The sequence below is a fragment of the Pan troglodytes genome, chromosome 3 (genome assembly GCF_028858775.2).
Source record: "Pan troglodytes isolate AG18354 chromosome 3, NHGRI_mPanTro3-v2.0_pri, whole genome shotgun sequence".
Lineage (NCBI taxonomy): Eukaryota > Metazoa > Chordata > Mammalia > Primates > Hominidae > Pan > Pan troglodytes.
The window spans coordinates 159,003,107-159,010,470 of NC_072401.2; the positions used below are offsets into that span (position 1 = coordinate 159,003,107).

Sequence of the window (7,364 nt, forward strand, 5' to 3'; positions counted from 1 at the left end):
GTATCAGACACAAAAATATTTATGATGTTATAAAACTGCTGGAAAAAAGAAGACATTCTGTATAGTTCGGGGTTTATTTGGGCCTCAAACTACTTTTATGACCTTGAAATTCTCCCAGGTTGTGAGTTCACAGAGTTTATACAATGTGCAAGGAACACCTTTGAAATGAGACTGAGAAGCCTTTCAATGAATTTTGATCACTCGATATAATTTGCTATGAATGCTATATTCAGTCTACATAGCAAACTTACACTGAAGGTTTGGACAAGGGAGAGGGTTATGTCCTAGTAATACAACCTTGAATATCAGACCTACATTTTAAAAATAAATAGTTTGTGAATGTTATATTCATAGCAAATGATATATAAGTGATCAAATCCATTTAAAGTCTTCTCAGTCTAGAGAAAATGTGCTTCTGTATGAAGTCATAGAATTTCTTCTTCCTTAGATTTAGCCTTATCTCCACGCCCCATGCTTATCTACTCTAATGGACATACTTGTTTTTCTGTTTAGCATCCCTTTCTTCTTCCTCCTCATTCTGAAACAATACTAACACATTTCACTAACTCCTAGCTGTAGTGGTAGGTCCCAGATATAATCACTGCATTTCTTTTCCCCTGTTGTAAGTATTGGGTTAGTACTGGCCATGTAAACTACACAAGCCAGCTGGATATACCTTAGGACATGTAGTTGGAATACTGTAGCCAGAGTGCTTTCTCTCCAACTGGTGTAAACACCAGTTGCTACAACTGTAAGAGGAATTAATCTTAACCTTAGACTAAAACTTATTTTAGAAAATCAGAGTGATTGGGGTGAATTGGATCAGCCAAATTCTGCTATAACTCTGGAATTCTAGTTATATCAGTCAATATATTTAAGTTACTGTTAAGGCAACTGGAGCTGCAGTTTCTCTTGTTATTTGCATAAAACTTCACAGACTTAGCAACCAAATTATTCTTTTTAGAAAAGGAAACATTTATTCCTTCCTGCCGTAACCAAGTATAAAAACTTCTGTATTGTCATAATAAAAATGACTAAATTTTTCCTCAGGCTTCACTCTTCAATAGTTATACCGTTATTTATTTTCCCTTTGAAAACAGATTTACTAAAATGTGTGACAGGTTGTAGGCATTACCCCAGATATCCAAAATCTAGGTAGTAACTGCTTTCTTTCTTTTTTTTTTTTAAATTATGCTTTAAGTTCTAGGGTACATGTGCACAACATACAGGTTTGATACATGGGTATACAATGCCATGTTGGTTTGCTGCACCCATCAACTCATCATTTACATTAGGTATTTCTCCTAACGCTATCCCTACCCCAGCCCCCAACCCCGCAACAGGCCCTGGTGTGTGATGTTCCCCGCCCTGTGACCAAGTGATCTCATTGTTCAATTCCCACAAAAATATAGAATGCTTCAGGAGTCTGCATGTCGTCCTTGCGCAGGGGCCATGCTAATCTTCTCTGTATCGTTCCAATTTTAGTACATGTGCTGTCGAAGCGAGCATGGTAGTAACTGCTTTCTGCTCTTGCAGAAGCAAGGTTGTAGGCTGAAGTGGAACTCAACCTACAAAGCAAAGTTACACTGAAGGTTTAGACAAGGAAAGGGGCTATGTCCTAGCAATACAACTTTGAATATCAGACCTCCATTTTTAAAATAAGTAGTTTAGGTCCTCCTTCCTGGGAATTTCTGACCGCCTTCTCTGTGAGATCTAGCCTCCTACTATGCAGTGTTTCTTTGCTTCTCTGTTTTCTGGGCCATTTGTACTGGATGTCTTCTCCAAATTCCGGTCTCCTCTTTTTATTCAAAAAACAATAAGTATAATTTAGCTCTTTCTGCCTCTTTTTAGCTAAGATCCACCTTTGTACTTCTAAGGACTCCTTAAAGTGCTCTATTAAATAACAGATTAGCCAAGGTCTGTGCTGTCCTTCAGTAGCTCAAACCTGGTGAAGGCTCTGCGATTGACATCTTCCTTATTTTGCTCTTCCATAAGACTCAGTGGAAAGGGGAATTCGTTTTCTGTGTTATTTGAATCATGCCTCTTATCTTGAGAACAGAAGTAACTTTATACACAACTTTAGCCCTTCAATGCAATTGTCTGTCTCTCTCACTAGAACATGAACTCTGTGAAGGCAAACTATCATATTAACATTAGTTTCTCTCTTCGCAGCACATAGGTATTCAATAAATATTTGTGGAATGAATGAAAATGTAACAGAGCAATACAAATAAAAATTCAGTATATGAGGGAATTTCATTTGACCAAATATCACAGACATTAGCATAATTTTATCCAAGTATTATAGTCACGTGTCGCTTAACAATGAAGCTATATTCTGAGAAATGTGTCATTAATGGTGATGTCCTCATTGTGCAAACATCCTGGAGTATACCTACACAAACCTAGATGTTATAGCCTACTACACACCTAGGCCATGTGGTATAGTTTCTGGCTGTTAGTCTACGAAATCTGTACAGCATATATAATTTTTGATTTTAAAATATTTTATATTAAAATAAATGTTAATAAACAAGAGGAACAGAAAACATCAGTGATTGCCAGGGGGCAGAAAACACTGAAAACAAGGGGGCAGAGGGGAATGTTTTGGGTGATGGATCTGTCCTGCCTACCGACTGGTTACAAAACTATGCATTTGTCAAAATTCACAGACTAGACACTAAAAAGGATGATTTTACTGAATGTAAATTATAAACCTTTTCTTCAAAAAGAAAAAGAGTGAGAGAGAGGAACCAAACATATACCCTTTGTGGAAAAAAAAAGTCTTATAATAGGTTTCATCTTTTTTTTTTTTTTTGAGACGAAGTTTTTGCTGTTGTTGCCCAGGATGGAGTGCGTGGTGTGATCGTGGCTCACTGCTACCTCCGCCTCCCGGGTTCAAGCGATTCTCCTGCCTCAGCCTCCTGAGTAGCTGGGATTGCAGGCACCCGCCATCATGACTGGTTAATTTTTTGTATTTTTAGTAGAGATGGGGTTTCACCTTGTTCATCAGGCTGGTCTCGAACTCCTGGACTCAGGTTATCCACCCACCTCGGACTCCCAGGGTGCTGGGATTATGGACATAAGCCACCCCGCCTGGCCGTTTTTCTCTTACAGACAGTAAAAACAAGTACTAGGGATTTAAAGCAAAGAACAGTATGAGAGAGATCTTCAACAAAGAAATGTTTCAAAATGTGTGTTTTTTTTGTTTGTTTGTTTTTTTAGAACAACGTGCTTATACCAGAGGTAAGGCTTATTTTTGTATTTGGTTTGATAATTTGACTTGCAATTTTTCTATGGGAATAAAAGTGTTAGAATGCTTATTTTTAAATTTCACAAAATTTGCAGGCAGTAAGCAAGGACTTAGAGGCATAGAGGGCTGTAAAACTAGTTCTATAAAGCATCTTACCATAAAAATATGTACAGATTTTTAATAGAAAAGTATATTTCTTTACAGTAGAAAAATAATATTTGAACAAATAGTCAACTTTTCTTGAAAGACAAGAATTCAAATGTAACATACTACTTATAAACTAGCTAAAATTGAATCAGGCTGTTTATAGGAACTGATTCCAAAATTTACATATATGAATGTACATAACTGATCTGTAGAAGCTCTTCAAAATCTATTGTGAATTTAAAAGTTAAAATTGTCCTTGCAGCTGGACGCAGTGACTCACGTCTGTAATCCCAGCACTTTGGGAGGCCGAAGTAGGCAGATCACGAGGTCAGGAGTTCGAGACTAGCCTGGCCAACATCATGACACCCCTTCTCTACTAAAAATACAAAAATTAGACGGGCATGGTGGCACGCGCCCATAATCCCAGCTACTGGGGAGGCTGAGGCAGGAGAATTGCTTGAACCCAGGAGGCGGAGCTTGCAGTGAGCCGAGATCGTGCCACTGCACTCCAACCTGGGCGACAGGGCGAGACTCCGTCTCAAAAAAAAAAAAAAAAAAAAAAAAAAAAGAAAGAAAGAAAAAGGAAATTGTCCTTGCAGTTTGGCGCTACAGCAGATCAGCCCGCAATGGCTGCCGGTATCCGCTGCTTTCTTGGTGTCTGAGCTGTAGAGCGGACCTGTCAAAGAGGGGCTGCTGTTTGGGTCACTTTCCCTCTGGCTGTTTGTGGCACAGGTACATGAGGACCTCAATCTTGTCCTGGAAAGAATACCACGCACTGGAAGTCTGCGAAGAAGTGAAGACACTAAAGGGGCGCAGCGTTGTGTTTACTTGGCGGCAGTGGAGCGGGTCCAGGGCAGTCCTCCTTCGCCAGGTTGGTTTTTAAAGCACTTCTTTGGTTTAGGATTCAACTTGGTCATGGTCACTTTCATTATCATTGTCATTCTCCTCATCTTTTTCCCTCTTTCCTCTTTAAGTATTTTCGGGTATTTACTAGCTAAAATCTTCTTTGGCAATATATCTTCAAGAAATTGAAAAGTTTCTGATTCCTCTGCAGTATTTGCTAAATCGCTGTCAGTGTTTTCTTTTCCTTCGCACTGCCATGTCTTTATGAAAAGGGGGCTAGATATTGAACAGAGTTCCATTGCCTTGGCCGTGAGCACCAGCGCCTCCTGGTTGACGCTGGACACCTCGGGAAGCTCTTCATGATGACCCGGATGCGGGACAGGGGCAGCCAGAGGAGCGGCTGCTGCCGGCGCTTTTCTTTGCCCACGACCACCTCCGCCATCTTCCCGCCACTGACGGTCGCACCAGGAAGTGGCTGCTTGGCCAGCCCGTGTGTGTGCGGGGCCTGTACAGCATATTACTGCACTGAATACTGCAGGCAATTGTAACACAATGGTATTTGTGTATCTAAACATACCTAAACATAGAAAAGGTATATCATAGAAATGTGACATAAAAGATTAAAGTGGTGTATAGGGGCACTTCCCATGAATGGAGCTTCAGGACTGGAGGTTGCTCTGGGTGAGCCAGTTTACATTTACTGGGTGAGTGAATATAAAAGCCTAGGATATGACTGCATATGACTATAGACTTTATAAACACTGTAGATTTAGGCTTACTAAATTTCTAAAATATTATTTTCTTCAATAATACATTATTCTTAGTGCATTGCTTCTTTTTTATTTTTAAACTTTTAACTTTGAAAAACTTTGACTCTTGTAATAACACTTGGCTTAAAACACAAACACATTGTACATCTTTTAAAAAATATTTTCTTTTTGAATATTCTTCTATAAGCCTTTCTTCTATTTTTAAAATCGTTTTTACTTTTTTGCTTTTTAAACTTTGTTGTTGTTGTTGTTAAAAGTTTAAGAAAACAAAGACACAAATACACACATTAGCCTAGGCCTACAACAGAAACAGAATCATCAGTATCACTGTCTTCAGTCTCTACATCTTGTCCCGAGGGAAGGTCTTCAGGGACAATAACACACACGGAACTGTCATCTCCTGTAACAACGTCTTCTTCTGGAATATTTCTTGAAAGACTTGCTGAAGCATTTTACAGTTAACTTAAAAAAAAATAAGTAGAAGGAGTACATTCTAAAATAATGAAAAGTACAGTATAGTAAGTACATAAATCAGTAACATAGTTGTGTATTATTATTCAGTATGATGTACTATACATAATTGTATGTGCTATACTTTTTTAAAACCAGCAGCATAGTAGGTTTGTTTACATCAGCATTACCACAGACATATGGGTAATGCATTATGTTACAATATTATGGCTACAATCTTACTAGGTAATAGGAATTTTTCAGTTCCATTATAATTTTATGGAATCACAATTTTATATGTGGTCTATTGTCAACAGAAACATCATCATCTGGTGCATAACTGTACATTTACTTGTTTAATTATGTTAACAATTATTGTTTTTAATGTAATATTTCTTTCTAAATTTAGGCTATTCTGTCTTTAATATTGTTTGGTTTGGGTTGGGTATTTTATAAACTCTTATTAAAGATAATTGCCCTGTTACTTTTTAAAATTTATTTTATTTATTTTATTTATTTATTTATTTATTTATTTATTTATTTATTTATTTATTTTGAGACAGAGTCTTTCTCTGTTGCCAGGCTGGAGTGCAGTGGCACGATCTCCGCTCACTGCAACCTCCGCCTCCCAGGTTCAAGTGATTCTCCTGCCTCAGCCTCCCGAGCAGCTGGGACTATAGGCGTGCGCCACCATGCCCGGCTAATTTTTGTATTTTTAGTAGAGATGGGGTTTCACCATGTTGGTCAGGATAGTCTCAACCTCTTGGCCTCATGATCCACCCACCTTGGCCTCCCAAAGAGCTGGGATTACAGTCGTGAGCAACTGCACCTGGCCTAAAATTTTTAAATAAATTTTCTTTGCAATATTCCATACAAAATATTACTAGAGAGTAAATTTTTTATGCTTCTTATTGGTCTATGTTGGAAACAATGGCAGATTCTTGGGCTTTCTGGCTACTTCATTTCTATCAACAAAGTTACATCATAGAAAATGAATTCAGAAAATCAGAAAAACGTCTAGTCTGCGTCAAGTAGGAAAGGTAACCAAGTCTCTAAAAATTGATCTCACCAGTACAAACTGTATTCCCCCAGGTCTTCATAGTCTGTGGTTTCAAAATGTGTCATTTAAAAATAATATTTAAAATTTTACTGGCTCTTGACACCTTCTGCAAAATACATTAGCCCTTCCAAAATTCATTTTCACACTTCTGTGTGTCTCTGAAATTATCTCACATATGTTCCCAAAGGTTTCCTCCACGATTCTTCAGTTCTCATCCCCTCATCAATGTCTGACACTTCTGAAGCCATTCTATGACAGAACCTTCCCCACCTCCTGATGCAAACGCCGTATGTGAGAACATCTATGTACTTTATAATGTGTCCATGATATATGCTTGGATATGATATATATTTGCTTGGATCATGATATAGTCATATCATGATCCAAGCAAATTTGGGGCAGAGCAGTAGGGGGTGGCGAGTATCTAAAATGGCACAAATTGCGCCATTCTCTCTCACAGAAATTCTGGCAAATCATCTCCTCCATTATCTTCCTATCTTTCTAAAATATTAATCAGTGGATTGGAACCCCAGTGGAGCCCAGATAGCATACCGTCCTTCTTTTCCCTTAAAAACAAACCATCTACCAAGCAATCTACCTGCTAACCATTGACAATGAAAGCAACATCTTCCCCCTCCTGTATCTGTTATGCATCTCAACTTTCATTGTCTCTGCCTAGCAGTACCTCTCTTATTGTAACATTTATCTGAATCTTGATTAAGCTTAAGAAAGAATGGCCTATATGTACTGGCATATTTGTACCTCCTCTTCAAATTCATTCTCTCCCCTTCTCCACCCTGCTTTTTGCCCCAGGTGGCTGACCTGTATAAACTATATCATT

General features: G+C 38.3%; 1 non-coding gene and 1 pseudogene across 1 annotated transcript; both read right to left on the reverse strand.

The window, feature by feature from the left end:
• Positions 1-1,402: 1,402 nt before the first annotated feature.
• Positions 1,403-1,509, reverse strand: LOC112209177 (U6 spliceosomal RNA). Its single transcript, XR_002943824.1, has one exon. It is a non-coding gene; the product is annotated as a U6 spliceosomal RNA (small nuclear RNA).
• Positions 1,510-3,951: 2,442 nt separating this feature from the next.
• Positions 3,952-4,686, reverse strand: LOC107974457 (chromatin accessibility complex protein 1-like; annotated as a pseudogene).
• Between the last annotated feature and the right edge of the window lie 2,678 nt (positions 4,687-7,364).